This window comes from Mustela erminea, chromosome 7, assembly GCF_009829155.1.
Source record: "Mustela erminea isolate mMusErm1 chromosome 7, mMusErm1.Pri, whole genome shotgun sequence".
NCBI lineage: Eukaryota > Metazoa > Chordata > Mammalia > Carnivora > Mustelidae > Mustela > Mustela erminea.
Window position 1 is genome coordinate 64,244,592 of NC_045620.1, and position 20,857 is coordinate 64,265,448.

The 20,857-nt window shown below is 37.3% G+C and overlaps 1 protein-coding gene across 4 annotated transcripts in view; it reads right to left on the bottom strand.

The window, feature by feature from the left end:
• Positions 1 to 20,857, bottom strand: part of CAMKMT (calmodulin-lysine N-methyltransferase) — a 379,952-nt gene that overhangs the window by 25,091 nt on the left and 334,004 nt on the right. The gene's annotated exons all lie outside the window — the stretch shown is intronic.

Below are 20,857 nucleotides of genomic sequence, written 5' to 3' on the forward strand. Positions count from 1 at the left end.
GAAGAGGAAGCATTCTCTATTTAGATACAATAGTTAAGCTTGTGCTAGTCTTTTTATAGTTTTTTTGTATATGAACCATAGTCATTACAATGAGTCTAGACTCTTAACATCACTGAGGTGCATATTGGGATCAAAGTATTCCCCATCTGACTGGAATGCAAATTTATAAAAAGAAATTATTTGAAACTTAGCGTATATCTATCTTGCCTGCATGTCACTTGCATTTCTTATTGACGAAATGAGTGATTTGGCAAGATGGAAGAAAAAAAAAGCCAACCTTCATTTGGTAGTCCTTGTTTAGGCACATTTAAAAATTCACCCATCCTGACACTTCGTCTCCCAAAAGAGGATCAGGTTTTAAACCTCAGATTAACAACAATAATTAATAACACATATTTAAGTAGTGCTAGTTGTGCTTAGGAAGCCAATGAAAGATTCTGACTTACTTTTAATTAATAATTGTGATGATTAGCATTTTACCATCTTTAAGTATTTTAATGATTTAATAATGATCTCTTCACATCAAAACTGATTTGCAGTGCTATTTTTCAGAAAAGTAAAATTGTGCTTTTCTTTCTTTCTTTCTTTCTTTCTTTTTTAAGATTTTATTTATTTATTTGACAGAGAGATCACAAGCAGGCAGAGAGGCAGGCAGAGAGAAAGGAGGAAGCAGGCTCCCCACTGAGCAAAGAGCCCGATGTGTGACTCGATCCCAGGACCCTGAGATCATGATCTGAGCCGAAGGCAGATGCTCAACCCACTGAGCCACCCAGGCACCCCATGTGCTCCTCTTTTCTCTTTTGATTATTATTTAAAACCAAACTGAGTGAGCATATCCTACCCTCTCCAGTTATATTTGCTTACCTTGGTGGGTTCTTTATTTCTTCTACATTTTCCCAGAGTGAAAAGCCATTTGTTTGAATACAAAAATAAGTCTTACTTTGGTAAGTCCAAAAGTTCTTCCCATGTACACTAATAAACATTAGTGCTAGTGAATTTCTTAAGGTAGAAAAGATTGAACACATCACCACGAAATTATCTATGCAGACAGCACTGGTTGCCCATTCACTCACTCGACTCATTGCTACTGAGCACCTACTATGTGATGGGCCCTGTGCTGGGCCACAGGCCATGCCTTCTTGATGGCAGCCTAGCAGGGCAGGTGGACACATAAACCCATAATTCTGATGCTGCCTCCTATGTACTGTGTGAGCATACAGACTTAGAGCTCCAGGGAGGGCTTTCCAAAAGAATCCGTCATCCTGTCACATATGGACAAGCTTTATAAATGAGCTCTACTGTTGTATTTGCTTAGACCTACTCGAGAGACAAGGAATGGAGGAAACCAGGAAAGCCTCAAGAGATAAATGCCCACTTTGTTTTTACATTCATTCCTCAAAAACTCCATGCGCCTGTAGAGCATGGGACATAACCAATACCAACTTATATGGAAACGCCAAGGCCTCCCATGCAACTGGGACTCAGGCTAGGTGGGAAACCAGACCTACTCAGCTCTCATCAGAGACCTAAGAGTCTTAGAGAGTTTCTACATGAACAATCTGGTTTAAAATATACATCTATACTTGACTTTTTCCAGTCATAAAAGTAATGTATCCATTATATAAATTTTGGGGAAAAGAGAAAAGTGTTAAAATTATTCATAATTTTACTGTACCATAAACCATTATTTAGAAAAATGTTTCTAATACATAAGTAATTAATAAAGCACATGAACAGAAAGTATAGGAAATCCTGTGGTGGGTACTGGATATTGGATTCCTGAGGAACTTCAGCCTCTTGGTTCAACAAAGACAGATGGAGAGATGGGGTCTAGGCAGCAACTGGCTATGGATTACCACAGCAGATGTAACAAGAGTAAATCTAAAAGAGACTGAAATACACTGTTTGGCCATGTGGACCACAACACATTCCCAGAAAGCATTTTTTCCTAGTTCTCATGAGGCTTATGGCTATGCTGCCCCCATAACCGTAAGCACATGACAAAGAGTGGTATAGAGAAAAGAGTCTGCTTTGGTGTGACAGATACACTTAGGTTCAAATTTTGGTTCCTTTCTTGACTGGCTGTGTGAACATGGAGTTTGCTTTCCCATCTGTAAAATGGAAAAAACAACAGCCACCTTCTTGAACACTCACAGAGCACCATTCACACTGTGTTCTGCATTGGCGGTGTTAACGTAGTATACAATGAGAAGCCTGCCCCCTGAAGCTGTGCAATCAGGAGGCCTTCTCTCTTGGAAGGCAAAGGGTGACGATGACTTCTATATTCAAGGAGCTGGTCCTTCTAACTCTTCTCTTCCAATGACCTTGCCCTCCATTCTTCTCAGATAACTCACGTGACGATAATCTAAAGCAGTACTTTAGTTGTGGAGAAAGACCAGATTTTTTTTTGTTGTTGTTTATATTCAATCTGTTGCAGACTGACAGTTTCATAAAATAGAGTAAAAATTGATAGGCAAATGAGATTTTAAAAGCCAAGACATTCTAAACACAAGTTCACCGATCATATGCTTGGATATCTCAGTAGTGTTCCGAAACATTCCCTTTCAATTTCTGAACTCACTTCATCGCAGGTCAGTAACACGCAGGTCACAGATGGGCTCCAGTATGGCCTAATTGTTCCTCTTTTTTTTTTAAATAACTGAAACCCTGACCTAGTCTCCAACCAGCCCTTTCATAGCTCATCCCTTCCAGAAGGTACTCTAATCCCAACCATTCTTCAGTGCCCCTGGCCAACAGTCTGCTAGTCTCATCACCATGTCCCTATCTCTCTTCCATAACGTTTCTCTTCCCTCCTTACCCAGCTTACATCCCACAGCCAATCATTTTAATTACTTCTTTGCATATACCCTCTACTTTTTTCCCTTTCTTATTTTAAATTATTTCAAAATGACTTAGCTGTGACCCAGAACAAAATTTAGAAACATTTACAGGGATATAAAAACATTCAGATTCCAAGAAGGTAAAATATAAAATACCCGGGGGCAATGGGGTGACTTAGCTAGTTAAATATCCAACTCTTGATTTCAGCTCAGGTCATGATTTGAGGGTCATGAGATAGAGCCTTGTGTTGGGTTCCCCCCACCCAAAAGATGAAATAGATGTTTTAAGACATACAAAAGCTGAAAAAATTAATCACCAGCAGATCTACACCACAAGAAATGTAAAGAAAGTCCTTCAGGCACAAAAATATTCATACCAGCCAAAAATATGGATCAACAGAAAGAAATGATGAGAACTAAAATTTGTAACTACATGGGCAAATATGTAAGTTTTTTTCTTATTATTTAACTTTGTTTGAAATATTACTGACTGGTTAAATAACAAGTACTTCAGGGTGTATAACACATACTTAAGTAGAATATAGCATATTATAGAATAGCATACGACTGGGAGGGAGTAATAGAAGTATACTATGATCAGGTTTTTATAGTGTAGTTGAAGTGGTCCATCACTTGAGGATAGAATTTAAAAATGTATGCTATAAAACCTACAGCAACTACTAAAACAACTAAACACAATTATGGCTGATAAGTCAATAAAGGATAAAAACTAGAATAATAAAATCTACTCATTTAATCAAGGGGGGCAGAGAAAAATGAAAAGAAGAAAGAACAGATGGCATAAACAGAAAACAAAAGGCAAAATGAGTTAAATCAAACCATATTAGTACTTGTACTAAGTGAAAATGGTCTAAATGTCCCCCAGTTAAAAGGCAAAGGGTGTCAGACTGGATTAAAATGCTAAATGGAAGTATATGTGGCTTACTAAGTAAATGTATTTTAAATGGGAAGCATGAAAGGATTAAAAGTGGACATCATACCAAGCAACACTAGTCAAAAGAATGCCAGAGCAGCTATATGAATGCCAGACAGTAGATTTCAGAGCAAAGTATATTACCGGATGTAAAAAGGATCACATTACAATGTTAAAGGAGCAATTCAAGAAGCAGATATAACACTTCTAAATATTTACAAACTGAGTAACAGAGCTTCTAATGTGAAGCCCAAATGGTTATTACTGTAAGAAAACACAGACAAAACCACAATTATAATGAGAAATTTCAATACTCTTTTCTCATTAATTAATTGAATTAGACAGAAAATAACCAAAGTTATAGATGGTTTTAACAATGCTATTAACCAACATGACTTAATTGATATTTATAGAACACTCCATCCAATAATAGCAGAATATATCTTTTTTTTTCCCAACTAGATATGGAGCATTTACCAAAACAAACCTTTTCTGGATCATATTTTTAACTTTCAACAAATTTAAAGGCATTCCAGTAATATAAAAATATGTTCCCTGGGGAACCTGGGTAGCTCAGTTCATTAAGCATCAAATACTTGGTTTTAGCTCAGGTCATGATCTCAGGGCGGTGGGATCAAGCCCTGTATCAGACTCCACACTCAGCATGGAGTCTGCTTTTCTCTCTCCCTCTGCTCTTACCCCCACTCTCTATCTCCCTCTCAAATAAATATATAAATAAATAAAATCTAAAAGAAAGAAGTTCCTCTCCACTATGGAATTAAATTAGAAATCAATGTTTTCTGTAAAATCTCCAAATATTTGGAAAGTAAATAATTCACTTACGAATAACATAACATCCAAAGATGAAATCAAAACAGAAATTGAGAAATATTTTTATTGAACGAAAATGAAAATACAACATATAAAATTTGTGGGATGCCACTAAATTTGTGGGATGTATAGAATGGAAATTAATAGCACTAAATGTCTATATCAGAAAAGAAAGGTCCAAATCAATAGACTCAGCTACCAGCTAAATAAACAAACAAAAACAAAAACCAAACAAACAAACAAAAAGAAGTAAACTCAACATAACCAGAAGAAAGGAAGTAAAGATCAGAACAGAAATAAATGAAATAGAAAACAGAAACATAGAGAAAAATCACTGTAACCAAACACTGGTTCTTTGAGAAGAGCAATAAAATTGATAAACCTCTAGCCAGAGTGACTAGGAAAACGGAGAAGACATAAATCACCAACATCATGAATGAGTCAAGTGAAATCAATACGGATTCTACAGATAGTAACATGATAATAAGGAATATAAAAGTTCCTTCATAAAATATATTATTAAATATAAATATATTTATAAATGTAAAAATAATATAAATATATACAATATAAATATATAATATAATATCTATAGGTACAGAAGTATGTATCTATATCGATCCTAGGAATACAGGATCGATTGATTTAATGTTCAAAATTCTATCAATATAATTTACCATATTAATGAACTAGAAAAGAAAAACCATATGAACATCTCAATAAGTGCAGAAAATGCATTGTCAAAGTCCAATATCTACTACTGATAAAAACTCTCAGCAGCCTAAGAACAAAAGGGAACTTCATCAACCTGAAAAAAGTCATCTATGAAAACCCAGAGCCAGTATCATCCTCCAATGGTGAAAGACTAGATGCTTCTTCCCTAAACATCAGAATAAGGAAAGGATGTTTCCTCTCATTATTAAGCATTGCACTGGAGATTCTAGCCAGTGTAATAAGACAAGGAAAAAAACAAGTCATCAAGACTGGGAGGGAAGAAGTAAAACTGTTTCTATGAGCAGGAAACCTGACCATCTATGTAAAATATCCAATGGAATACACAAAAAAAGCAAGCAGAATACATGAGTTAAGCAAGGTTGTCAAATACAAGACCAATATACAGAAATCAGTTATATTTCTTCATATAAGCAACAAATAATTGGAAATTGTAACTTCCAATTCCCTATTAAAACATTTAAAACATTAAAAAATTCTAAACTATGGGGCACCTGGGTGGCTCAGTGGGTTAAGCCTCTGCCTTTGGCTCAGGTCGTGATCTCAGGGTCCTGGGATCAAGTCCTGCATCAGGCTCTCTGCTCAGCAGGGAGCCTGCTTCCTCCTCTCTCTCTGCCTGCCTCTGCCTACTTGTGATCCCTCTGTCAAATAAATTAAAAAAAAAAAAACCCTCAAACTATTAGTAACATAAAATATGAAATACTTAGAGATAATTCTGACAAAAGTTGAGAGAAATTAAATAAGACCTAAATAAATGGAGGTAATTCAGTGGATAAAGGAGAGTGTTTTTTAACAAATAGTGTCTTAACATTTGGATATCCACTTATTATTTTTTTAAAGATCTCTAACACGTATCTTGTATATTAAAAAAAAAAACTGATTCCAAATGGATCATAAAATTAAATGTAAAAACTAACACCGTAAAACTCATAGATGAAAATACAAAAGAAAATCTGTGTAACACTGGGTCAAACAAGGGCTTCTTAGATATGACACAGAATGCATGATCCATAAAAGAACAAATTGGTAAATTAGACTTCATTAAAATTAAAAACTTTTGCAGTTTGAAAGATGCTATGAGTTGAATGGGAAGAGAAGCCACAAACCTTGGCGGGGTGGATATTTGTAAATCATATATCTGATAAAAGCCTGGGTCATATAAAGCTTACATATAAACCTAGGAAAAAATTTAATGAACTCTCAGGGTATGAAAATAAGAAAACAAGGAATCCAATAAAAAATAAAAGAAAAAGGTGGGTAGATCGTTTGAACAGACACTCTACCAAAGATATATAAGTGTCAAATAAGCACATGAAAAGATATCCAACATCATTAGTAAATGGGGAAATTCAAATTAAAGCCCTAATGAGATACCACTATATACTTATTAGAAAGGTTATCATTTAAGATTGACCATATAGAGTCTTGGTGAGGATGGGGTAAAAATGGATCTCTCTGAGGGCACCTGGGTGGCTTAGTTGGTTAAACCACTGCCTTCGGCTCAGGTCATGATCCCGGAATCCTGGGATTGAGTCCCGCATCAGGCTCCCAGCTCCATGGGGAGTCTGCTTCTCCCTCTGACCTTCTCACCTCTCATGTTCTCTCTCTCTCTCTCTCTCAAATAAATAAATAAAATCTTTAAAATAAAATAAAAATAAAAATGGAACTCTCTGACACCACTGATGGGAATATAAGTACAATCATTTTGGAAAATAGTTTGTCAGTTTCCTTAAAATGTTACATATGTGCCTCTATATGATCTAGCTGTTCCACTCCTAGGTATTTACCCCCAGAGAAGTGAAAACACGTATCCATACAAACCATATATCCACATATCCGTATGTGGACATAAATACTCTTAACAGTTTCATTTGTAACCGCCCCATACTAGCAACAACCCAAAATTTCATCAAAGGGTGAAAGCAGAAACAGATTGTAGTGTACATAGGACACAACTCTGGAATAAAAAGGAAGGAACTGTCAATACTTCTAGCAACATAGATGAATCTCAAAATACTTTTACTAACTGAAAGCACATACTGAATCATTTCATTTATTTAAAACTCTAGAAAAATCTTTAAAAAAAAATTAAAAAGGGGGCACCTGGGTGGCTCAGTGGGTTAAAGGACTCTGCCTTTGGCTCAGTTCGTGATCCCAGAGTCCTAGGATCAAGCCCTGAGTTGGGCTCTCTGCTTGGCAGGGAGCCTGCTTCCTCCTCTCTCTCTGCTGCCTCGCTGCCTACTTGTGATCTCTGTCTGTCAAATAAATAAATAAAATCTTAAAAAATTAAGAAAAAACCCTAGAAAATATAAACTCACATAAGGTGAGGGAAAACAAATCAATGGAGAGGGAAGAAACTTCAAGAAGCAGAAAGGAGGGTTTATCAAAGGGCAAGAAGAAAGTTCTACGTGTGAGAGACATGTTCAGTATTTGGACTGTGGTGATGGTTTCAAAGGTGTACACAATTTTTAAGACTTGTAAAATTATGCATACACTTTAGTGGATGCCAATTTTACCTCAACAAACTGTTAAAGAAAAGCTAAAAAGGAAGTGTTTTCTGAAAGATAGCAAGGTGTCTGCAAACATCCTACTAGGCCCCTTGGCCTATGTGAACTTTACAATCTAAGGCATAACATTCAGATGCAAAGACAAGTAAAGGATGGTTCTTCTAACCCCCAAATCATGCCCATGTGTTACCAATAATTATATTGACATTGAAGTAAAATGTGTATATCATCTCCATTTTATTTCACCACAATGTCAAAATCATATTTCTGTTTGAAATTCATTACAAAGCAAAGTACAATTTTACAGAAAGAAATACAAAATCAATCATCATCACAGAATTCCTCATGATTTAGAAAAATCGTAACAGCTATAGGCATGGCAAACCTAGAAAGTCTAACAGATATTGCACAGCAGGAAGAATGCTGGGCTTGCAGCGAGCTAGAAAGCTCTGAGTTTGAATACTAGCTCCATCACTTACAGGCCAACTTATGGGCCAGCAGGGCTGGGAGATGTTGAGTACCATGGCCTTCATCTGCAACAGACATTAGTTGCATTGCACAATGATAAAGAATCGAATGAGCTAGAATATATGAAAGTGAATTATTAGGGCTCTATAAATATTAGTTTCCTTGTCTTTACTCTTGCATTAACTTAGATTTTTTCATTCTGGCTTTGACTTTGAAGGGTCGACTTGAAATGCAAAGCCAAGTCAGTTTCTGATAGGATTCCTACCTTGTGATTTAAAACACACACACACTCTCTCTCTCTCTCAAACAAAAGTCTCTGTTTTAAGTTTCTAATAAAACCTAACATCAAACATGTTTAATATAATTTGTATTTCACTGTGGTGCTCACAGGTAGCTCTCCCCTTACAGATTTAAGGCATTTCTTACATTCCCACAGTTAATGTTTGTTTACCATTATATTTGCAGACTCCTCAATGGGGAGTGAGTCATAGTTTTTAACTCTGTTGTTAGAAAGGTCATCCCTTGTGTTTTGCAAAAGTACTGTACTGATACAATTCTTGATTATGCTTGCCAAATGTAAAGAGCTTAGATTATTTTAAAAAACAAAAACAACAACAAAAAAAAATCCAGCTGCCTTAGCAGCAGTGGGGAGTAGAATGTTACAGGCATTCTTCCTTGCAACAGACTCCAGGAACTCTTCCCACAGTTTCTTATATCTTACTACTCAACGTCTCTCTTTGGTTTTAGCTCATCCTTACAGAGGGTCCATTCAAGTCACTGATAGTGTTTACATAAACTGGGGAATCATTTCTCTTCTTACAAATACTTCCCTATTTGTCACTTGTCCCTCCATTTTTCCTGATCTTTCCTAGAGTTTCAAGATGTCATATGCTGGAAGATTCTGTAATAGTGTTTTAGATACTTGGGGAAAGGAATCTAAATCCAGAATGGAAAACCAAGAATGAGATGGGACATTAACCTGTTGATTTCCTACCTTGGGAGCCAGTCCAACCACAGTGCTTTTCAGCACTTCTCTGGAGGCGGTGAGGGATAGGACAAAGAGGACCTGTTTCTAAGTAACAAAATGAAAATAGTCAAAGGAAACAAATAGTCTTATTTGGAAAGGAAACAAAATAATTACAGATTGTCATGTTGGGGAAGGTATGCTGAAGAAGGTGGAAGGTGGAATGTGATTTTAAAGGCAGGATTCGGACAGGAGAGAGGAAGAGGAATTAAATCTTAGACACACTGTATAGGAAGCAAGAATTTGGAGGCTGGATATGGGCACCCTCCTTTTTAGCTCCCCAACATCCCAAGGCTTTGTTCTTTAAGACGACCTCACCACGAGCCTGGGGCTATCTGGTATCTTTTCCCTCTTCATCTTTTCCCTTCGCCTCTCCTCTGAAAACAAGTAGGGTTACTCATCCTTTCAAGGACAGCCCTCCCAACTATATGTAGGATTAAACCACTCTCTTTTTCCTCTAGCTTAGTGGTTTTCAAACTTGGGCATGTATTGGAATGCTCGGTAGGTTTGTTAGATTCCAGGCTTCAATCCCAGCGTTTCTGATTCAGTAGGTCTGGGGTGCAGGGTGCCAATCAGCATTTCCAACAAATCTCCAAGTGGTCCTGATGCTGCTGGTCTGGGGACCATACTTGAGAAGCAGCACTCTAGAGCTTGCTCCATCAAATCACACCCCCTGACTTCATATATTACTTCATATATTACTTGCTCATATATTACCCCCTGATTACATATATTACATATATATATACTACATATATTACATGCTCCCCTCTTCCCTCAATTCTGCTTCTTCTTGCTACACATACTACTTGGCTCTTTCTGTTCACCATCAACACTATGGCATGGGGAGTCTACTCTCATTGATTCCCCTGCCCTTGTAATCTAACCTTTCTCACAGCAGACATGAGCATGGCTCTACAATTTGCCAGTGATCTGCAGTGGCTACACTGCTGCTGGTCCCCGCTCCTTGACATTATTTCCTGGACTTGCTTCCAGAATAGTTTTATAGGGAATAGTTTTATACCAATCCACCTGGCATCAGCCTTCCTGTATCCAGCTCCTTCTCTGTATCCCTGATTGGCCCCTATTACTCTGCCCCCAAACAGATATTTTCTAAGATTCTCTTCTTAGCCATCTTCTTTTACGTTCCAGTTTCCATACTTCTGCTCTAATCTTTCCAGGTTGATCTCCAAATCTTCCAGCACATTTCCTGAGATTTGAATTTTCCTCTTTTTTTAAATTAACATATAATGTATTATTTGCCCCAGGGTACAGGTCTGTGAATCATCAGGCTTACACATTTCACAGCACTCACCATAGCACATACCCTCCCCAATGTCCACAACCCAGCCACCCTATCCCTGACCCCAACCCTCAGTTTGTTTCCTGAGATAAAGAGTCTCTCATGGTTTGTCTCCCTCCCGATCCCATCTTGTTTCATTTTTTCTTTCCCTACTCCCCACAACGCCCCACCTGCCTCTCAAAGTCCTTATATCAGAGAGATCATATGATAATTGTCTTTCTCTGATTGACTTATTTCACTCAGTATAATATCCTCTAGTTCCATCCATGTCATTGCATGTAGCAAGATTTCATTTCTTTTGATGGCTGCATAGTATTCCATCTCTCTCTCTCTCTCTCTCTCTCTCTCACACACACACACACACACATCTTCTTTATCCATTCATCTGTTGATGGACATCTAGGTTCTTGGTTCTTTCCATAGTTTGGCTATTGTGGACATTGCTGCTATAAACATTCGGGTGCACTTGCCCCTTCAGATCACTACATTTGTATCTTTAGGGTAAATACCCAGTAGTGTGATTGCTGGCTCATAGGGTAGCTCTATTTTCAACTTTTTGAGGAATCTCCATGCTGTTTTCCAGAGTGGCTGCACCATCTTGCATTCCCACTAACAGTATAGGAGGGTTCCCCTTTCTCTGCATTCTCTCCAACATCTGTCATTTCCTGACTTGTTAATTTTAGCCATTCTGACTGGTGTGAGGTGGTATCTCATTGTGGTTTTGATTTGTATTTCCCTCATGCAGAGTGATGTGGATCACTTTTTCATGTGTCTGTTGGCCATCTGGATGTCTTCTTTGCAGAAATGCCTGTTTATGTCTTCTGCCCATTTCTTGATTGGATTATTTGTTCTTTGGCTGTTAAGTTTGATAAGTTTTTTATAGATTTTGGATATTATCCCTTTATCTGATATGTCATTTGCAAATATCTTCTCCCATTCTGGCAGTTGTCTTTGGTTTTGTTGACTGTTTCCTTTGCTGTGCAAAAGCTTTTGATCTTGATGACATCCCAATAGTTCATTTTTGCCCTTGCTTCCCTTGCCTTTGGTGATGTTTCTAGGAAGAAGTTGTTGCGGCTAAGATCAAAGTTGCTGCCTGTGTTCTCCTCAAGGATTTTGATGGATTCCTGTCTTACATTGAGGTGTTAAATCCATGTTGAGTCTATTTTTGTGTGTGGTGTAAGGAATTGGTCCAGTTTCATTCTTCTGCGTGTGACTGTCCAATTTCCCAAAAAAACCGTTTCTTGAAGAGACTGTCTTTTTTCCATTAGACATTCTTTCTTGCTTAGTTGAAGATTAGTTGACCATAGAGTTGGGGGGTCTATTTCTGGGCTCTCTATTCTGTCCCATTGATCTATGTGTCTGTTTTTATGCCAGTACCATACTCTCTTGATGATTTTAGCTTTGTTGAACTTTCTTCTTAATCACCTGCTAGTTACTGTCACATAGAGAGCACACATTTATGTCCTACAACCACACAAATGCAGCATGTCCCAAACTGCTCTCTTAATCCCCTACCTTTCTTTAGTGCCTACAGACAGTCAATTCTCCAGAACGCCCTCCATATTTGCTCTCTGATTTCTGTTCTCATTCAGGCCTGGATACCTCTTTCCCTTTCCCTGAAACCATGATATAGCTTTCAGAACAATAAAAAAACCCAACACTTTTTATTATAGAATAGAACACTGAAACAGAAAACTATGTGAAACAAATATATGCCTTAATTATGAGGCAAATACCTTTGTAACCAAAACCCAGACCAAGAAATAGAACTTTGCCTTATGAACCTCAGAATTCCCTTTACATACTCTGTCCCATTGACCTCCTCCCTCCACCTCAGTGCAATGGTCTGTGGGCCTCATCACACCAGTGAACAAAATTCAGCCTGTCCCCATTCATCACACCAGAGAATTAAGTTTTCCTGGACAAACTAGTGTCATAACAAGTTCTACAGATGATTCTCATACTGAAGTTTGAAAGCTATGGCTCTAGCTTATTATATATTTCTGGACTGACTTTAAAACTGAGCCTACTCTCTGAGTCTGTGTTTTTGTCTCTATTTCAGCTGAAATAAACTTATTTCAGAGTCCAAAAGGAAGACAGATTTGCCTAACATTTGAACCCCCTAAGTTGGTGACCCATATATTCTGGACTGGTAAAGGGTTTTGAGATCTTGGAATGAAAGGTACTAATTATATTTCCCACTCCAAATATCTCTGATTCTATAATAATGACAGCTGATTAATTCACATGGGAGTAAAACAAAGTGATGATAAAAAATTAGAATTAACTCTAATTTCGTATTGAATTTGAACTATGTGCCATTAAATGTGAAATCACAAAACTAATTATTTTTTAATGTTTTCATTCATTTTTCTTTTTTCATTCATTTTTAAACTTACGAACTTTCAAGCACATTTTAATATAAAAATTTCACTATTTGTTGCCAACTTCAAGTCATAACTTTCTCTGATATAGTATTATGGTAGCAACTTAGGGTGAGCCAGATTAGATGGTTCAAAAGATAAGAAAGGTTCTAAATTCTTTCAAGAAGCCAGCATATCAGTGATATTAAAATCTAAATAAGATAGTGCTATAAACTGTGGACCAATTTTACTGATGAATATCAATACAAAAAGCCCAGATAACATTATACACTGCTGATAGGAATGTAAAATTGTTCAGCCAACTTGGAAAACAGTCTGGCAATTCCTCAGAAAGTTAAACATAGAGCTCCTATATGGCTACATACACCCAAGAGAAATGTAACTTGTCATAAGGACATCTACACAAATGTTCATAGCAGCACTATTCATAATGGGCAAAAAGTGGAAACAATCCAATTGTCTGTAATAAATGGATGAATAAAATATGGTCTATCCATCCCCCAAAAAACTACTAGAATTGATGAATGAATTCAGCAAGTTTGCAGCATACAAAATCAATGTACAGAAATCTGTGGCATTTCTATACACTAATAATAAGGCAGCAGAAAGAGAAATTATGAAAACAATCCCATTTACAACTACACCAGAAATAACAAAATACCTAGGGATAAACTTAACCAAGAAGGTGACACACCAGTACTCTGAAAACACTAATGAAAGAAGTTGAAGACAGTACAAACAAATGGAAAGACATTCCATGCTCATGGATTAGAAGAGCAAATATTGTTAAAATGTCTATAGTACCCAATTTACCCAAAAGATACAGATGTAGTGAAGAGAAGGGCCATCTGTACCCCAATGTTCATAGCAGCAATATCCACAACCACCAAACTGTGGAAAGAACTGAGATGCCATTCAACAGATGAATGGATAAAGAATATATGGTCCATATATACAATGGAGTATTATGCCTCCACCAGAAAGGATGAATACCCAACTTTTGTATCAACAGGGAGGGGACTGGAGGAGATTATGCTGAGTGAAATAAATCACAGAGAGAGTCAATTATCATATGGTTTCGCTTACTTGTGGAACAGAAGGAATAACATGGAGGACATTAAGAGAAGGAGAGGAGAACTGAATTGGGGATAAATCACAGGGGGAGATGAAAGATGAGAGACTGTAGATTCTGAGAAACAAACTTGAGGGTTTTAGAGGGGAGGGAGGTGAGGGGATGGGTGAACCTGGTGGTGGGTATTAAGGAGGGCATGTTTTGTATGGAGCACTGGGTGTGATGCATAAATAATGAATCTTGGAACATGAAAAAATAAAATTAAATTAAGATGCTAAAAAAAGGAAAAAAGAATAAACTCACTATGAATAAATACTCAACAAGTGTTATCTTAAGTGTTATCCACAAAAATAACTTATAGAATGAGTAAAAATATTTTCAAAAAAAAAAAAAAAAGTCTATATTACCCCAAGCAATTTACAGATACAATGCAATCCCTGTTAAAATATCAATGGCATTTTTCACAGAACTGGAACAAACAATCTTAAAGTTTGTATGGGACCACAAAAGACCCCAAATAGCCAAAGCAATCTTGAAAAATGAAACTGGAGGTATCACAATTCCACACTTCAAGTTATATTACAAAGCTGTAGTAATCAAAATAGTATGGTACCTCACAAAAATAGACATATATATCAACAGAACAGAAGAGAAAGCTCAGAAATAAACTTACAATTATATGGCCAATTAATCTATGACAAAGGAGGGAAGAATATGCGATGGGAAAAAATCTCCTCAACAGTGTTGGGAAAATTGGACAGCTACATGAAAGGAAAGAAGCAGGAACACTTTCTTATATCATACACAAAAGTAAACTCAAAATGGATTAAGGACCTAAATGGGAGCCCTGAAACCATAAAAATCCTGTAAGAGAGCACAGGCAGTAATTTCTCTGACACTGGGTATAACAACATCTTTATAAGTATGTTTTCTGAGGCAAGGGAAACAAAAGCAAAAATAAACTATTGGGACTAATCAAAATTTAAAAAGCTTTGGCACAGCAAAGGAAACAACCAACAAAACTAAAAGACAAGCTACTGAACAGGAGAAGATATTTGCAAATGACATCTGATAAAGGGTTAGTATCCAAGATATATAAAGAGTTTATACAACTCAACACACACAAAAAAACCCAAAACAAAAACAAAAATAAACAAATCCCCAAAAAACAAATTAAAAAATGGACAGAAGATATGAATAGCATTTCTCCAAAGACCTATAGATGGCCAATAGACACATGAAAAGATGCTCAAACTCAAATCAAAACCACATTGAGATACCACATTACGCCAGTTAGAATGGCCCAAATTAGCAAGACAGGAAACAACGTGTGTTGGAGAGGATGTGGAGAAAGGGGAACCCTCTTACACTGTTGTGGGAAAGCAAGTTGGTGCAGCCACTTTGGAGAACAGTGTGGAGATTCCTTAAGAAATTAAAAATAGAGCTTCCCTATGATCCTGCAATTGCACTACTGGGTATTTACCCCAAAGATACAGATGGAGTGAAAAGAAGGGCCATCTGTACCCCAGTGTTCATAGCAGCAATGGCCATGGTCGCCAAACTGTGGAAAGAACCGAGATGCCCTTCAACGGACGAATGGATGAGGAAGATGTGGTCCATATACACTATGGAGTATTATGCCTCCATCAGAAAGGATGAATACCCAACTTTTGTATCAACATGAACGGGCCTGGAAGAGATTATGCTGAGTGAAATAAGTCAAGCAGAGAGAGTCAATTATCATATGGTTTCGCTCATTTGTGGGCATAACAAATAACACAAGGGACATGGGGAGATGGAGAGGAGAAGGGAGTTCAGGGAAATTGGAAGGAGAGGTGAACCATGAGAGACTATGGACTCTGAAAAACAATCTGAGGGTTTTGAAGGGGCGGGGGGTGGGAGGGTGGGGGAGCCTGGTGGTGGGTATTATGGAGGGCACGTATTGCATGGAGCACTGGGTGTGGTGCATAAACAATGAATTCTGTTATGCTGAAAAGAAATTAAATTAAAAAAATTAAAACACACACACACAAAGATGCTCAGCATCATTCATCATCAGGGGAATGTAAATCAAACCCACACTGATTTATCACCTGACACCTGTCAGAATGCCTAAAACCAAAACCTCAAGAAACAACAAGTGTTTGCAAGGATGTGGAGAAAAAAGAACCCTCGTGCACTATTGGTGAGAATGCAAACTGGTGCAGCCACTGCGGAAAACAGTATGGAGGTTCCACAAAACTTTAAAAAGAGAACAATCCTATGATCCAGTAATCGCACTAGTGGGTATTTATCCAAAGAATATGAAAATACTAGCTCAAAGGGATATATGCTCCTGTATACTTATTGCAGCATTATTTACAATAGCCAAATTATGGAAGCAGCCCAAGTGTCTATCAACTGTTGAATGGATAAAAAAGATGCAGTATATACATATAGACAATGGAATATTATCCAGCCATAAAAGAACGATAGTCTGCCATTTGCAATATCGGTGATGGATACAGAGTATAATGTTAAGTGAAAGATGTCAGACAGAGAAAGACAAGTGTTATATTATTTCACTTTTATGTGGAATTTGAGAAATAGAACAAATGAACAAGAAAAAAAAAAGAGAGAGAGAGAGAGATAAACCAAAAAAACAGACAACTACAGAGAACAAACAGATGGTTACCAGAGGAGAGGTCGGTTGGGGGATGGGTGAATCAGGGGAAGGGGACTAAGTACAGTGATCTTGATGAACACTGAATCATGTGTGGAACTGTTAAGTTGCTGTATCATACACCTGAGACTAAGACAGATTAGTATTAGTTTAGTAGTTAACTGTATGTTAACAACACTGGAATTAAAAGAAAATAAATGTGTTCTATCCATACAGTGGAATATTTTTCAGCCATAAAAAGAATGACATCCCAATACATGGATGAACCCCAAAACATTATGTTAAGTTAAAGAAACCAGATATGAAGAACCACATACTATAGGATTCCATTTATGTGGAATGTCCAGAATAAGCAAATCCATACAGCCAGAAAGTAGATTAGTGGCTCCCTAATGCTAGGAAAGAGAAAGAGGGTGGGGGCAATGGGTAGTGGCTACTAATGGGTCATGAAATTAATGGGGGTGATGAAAATGTCTTAAAATTGATCATGAGGGTTCACAACTCTGCGAATATCCTAAAACCCATTAAATTGTACACTTTAAGTGGGTGAATTTTACGGTATGTGAGTTATATCTCAATAAACTTGTCATAAAAATAATTCCAGATAACACATTAAAATACAATAGCATGTTAAGAGATTAATTAAGACACCATGACCAAGTCACTAAAAACACAGAGATGCTTTAATATTAAGAAACCTGTTAATATGAGTGCCACAGGTACAGGTGAAGTCAGAAAAACAATTTGATTAGTTCCATTCATGCTAAAAAGGCAAGGGCTGAAGTTCCATATTTATTTGTAATAAAATATCTTAAAAACAAGGAGATCAGGGGTGCCTGAGGGCTCAGTGGGTTGAGCCTCTGCCTTCTGCTCGGGTCTTGATCTCAGGGTCTTGGGATTGAGCCCCACATTGGGCTCTTTGCTCGGCAGGGAGCCTGCTCCCCCCACCCCCGCCACCACCACCTACTTGTGATTTCTCTCTCTGTCAAATAAATAAATAAAATCTTAAAAAAAAATACAAGGAGATCAATAAAAACTTCCTTAACAAGATAAAAAATATCCATATATTTCCACCCAAATGCTAATGCAGATCTAATGGTGAAGCATTCCAGGAGTTCCAGTAAAGTCAGGCTCAAAAATGCCTATCATTTTACAACACCTTGAAATTTTTATTCAATAAAATTATACAAGAGATACAAAAGAAGAGGTATAAGAGGGGCACCTGGGTGGCTTAGTCGGTTAAACATCTGCCTTTGGCTCAGGTTATGATCTTCAGGACTTGGGATTGAGCCCCACCCACATCAGGCTCCCAGCTCAACAGGGTGTCTGCTCTCCCTCTCCCTCTGCCTCTCTCCCTGCTTGTGCTTTCTACATCTCTCTCTCTCAAATGAACAAATAAAATCTTTTTAAAAAAAGAGGTATAAGAATTGAAAAGAAGTAAAAATCATCACCATTTGGAGATGATGGGATTGTTTATTTGGAAAATTCAAGAGAATAAACTGATAAACTAGCCGAAATAATAACTCATGGAGGTGGCCAAACATTTACTACACAAAACCCTATAGCTTGCTTCATATATATTCAAATAACAACCAGTTAGAAAATATAATAAAAGAGAAGATCTCATTTATAAGAGAAACAAAACTAGTTTCCAAAAATAAAGTTAACAAGAGAAATGAAGAAAGATTTCAAATGCTAATGGAACATCTAGAAAAACTTAAATAAAAAGGAAACACCCTGTTCGTAAATAGGAAGACTCAGTCATCAAGATGGCAAGTCTTAGTAAATTGTATTTCTTTCAATCACAATGAAAATGCCAGTAAAATAAAAATATGAACATAATTTGAGAAAATTCTAAAAAAAGAATAACAAGGGACTAGTCCTAACAGATAGGAAAATATATTACAAAGCTGTAGTAATTAACACTTTGGTAGCGTCATATGAATACGCAAAGTTCACTTCTGAGAACTTGTTCTGTAGGTATATACTTGCAAATGTATACTCTGTGTACAGATGCATCCATGGCAGCATTGTTTGTAACCCCAAAATAATGAAAGCAGACTATTATTGAAGTAAAAAATTATTTTTAATGGATTATGATGTGGTCATACTCTAAAAAATTTTTTTAAATCCCCACTTGTCCATTTTAAAGTAAAGAAATCTTTTGAAAATGAAGACCTTCTTATTAGATATGTAGCTTCAGTGATATAAATTTCTATGATGGAGTGATTTTTCTCTTAATTGACCTGGAAGGTTTAATATAATGGTCTAATCTGCACACCCGGCTATCATTGTAGAATTTGGCTGAATTTGGGTGGTGAGATTTTGATCTTGGTGAAAAGTAGGTAAGTGCATATCCAAAGAGACAATACAGTGTTATTTGAGAATAAAGCCCTTAATTTTTAATTTGCTGCAGTTTAAGAGTATGTCTTAAAAATACAATGTCCCCGGGGCGCCTGGCTGGCTCAGTGGGTGAAAGCCTCTGCCTTCGGCTCTGGTCATGATCCCAGGGTCCTGCATCGGGCTCTCTGCTCAGCAGGGAGCCTGCTTCCCTTCCTCTCTCTCTGCCTGCCTCTCTGCCTACTTGTGATCTCTGTCTTTCAAATAAATAAATAAAATATTTAAAAAATATACAATGTCCCCAAATGTTAAAATCTGGCTCATTTTAATACCTGAAGGAGAACTCCAACAAAATGTCAGAAACTGGACAACACCCTTGTTTCTTCAGTGCAGAACATGAAATCATAGGGGACAGGGTCCTTCTTTAAATTTGTCAGGCAAATTAAAAAAAAAGTTCATAATAGAAGGCACACATGGTAATTTCATTCCCCCACATTCAGGATAGCAATGGAAGGAAAAGGGACTGTGGCATCTCTAGAACTCTCAGTAGTTCTCACGATTCTGTTACTGTACTTGTAGCAAAACCCACTCACAGGTATAGTTTATTGGGAAATTTCTGAAGGAGAGCCCTCAGCCTCCTTATCTTAGTTACCTTCTTCTAACCTTCCTCTTCAACCTGACAAAGGACAGATAAACAACTACTTACAATGTCAGTTTGTCTACAGACATGGCTTGTGCATCCCAGAGAAAAAGCCTATCCTGAAATGAAAGTCAGCTATCTGATGTATAAACTGATGTCTGCATCTCTAGAACTTGACTCTCTCCTGCTAAAAATTATTTGGTTCCATAAGCCTTATGGATTCATGTCTTTCAAAGGTGCTCCAATTACGAATCTTAAAACGTCTCCTATAAGAGGGACAAAGTGTATTAATTGCTTCAGGGAATACAAAAATATAGTAAGCAGAATCCTTGCCTTCAAGAAAGTTCTCGTCTCCCCTGCTAGAGTGTGAAGTCCAAGAAGGCACGACTTTCTCGGTCTTGTTTGTCACTATGTCTCTGGCACCTAGAACAGCACTTGGTGCATAGAAAGTCATCAAGATATCTGTCAGGAAGTGAATGAACGAAAACCATGAAAACGAAGAAAACATGCCTTGAGCATTAAGAGAATATGCGTATTTGACCGTGGGACCAGTCTAAGGCCAAGAGAAACCTAAAGGATGATAAGATTAAGGCCGGAGAAGGAGAGAAATGATAATTAGGCCATCCTAATTTAGGAGGACAAGGAGGAGGGGGACAGGACTGGCTAAGGCCAGAGATGAGAAAGACCAGATGTGTCCAGAAAGTGCAGAGGCTTGGGTGGCCACAGGAGAGGGCCATGGGAGAAGGCATATGTTGGAGAAGCAGAGGGAGCCAGACTGAATGAGAAGAGTGAAGGAAAGTGAGGGCAGGCGGAGAAGGTCTAGAAAAATCAGCAACTGTATTCCACTTGGCTGAGATTTACACTTTTAAAATCATTTTTCATATCCCTGGTTTAACCTTTAAAAGAAAATAAGCCTCCGAAAAGATATAAATCTTAAAAAGCAGTAGGGCAATGGGGCCAATAGCCAGTCCTGGGGGCCCACATAAAGGTAAAATTTGGGTTATAAAGAAGTCTTCAGTGTTATAATAAGTTCCATAGTTTACGAAAATTAATGGTTTATCAAAGAATAATACAAGTCCCGGGCCTAAATTCACTAGCAATTTTCACACAAAGATAAACG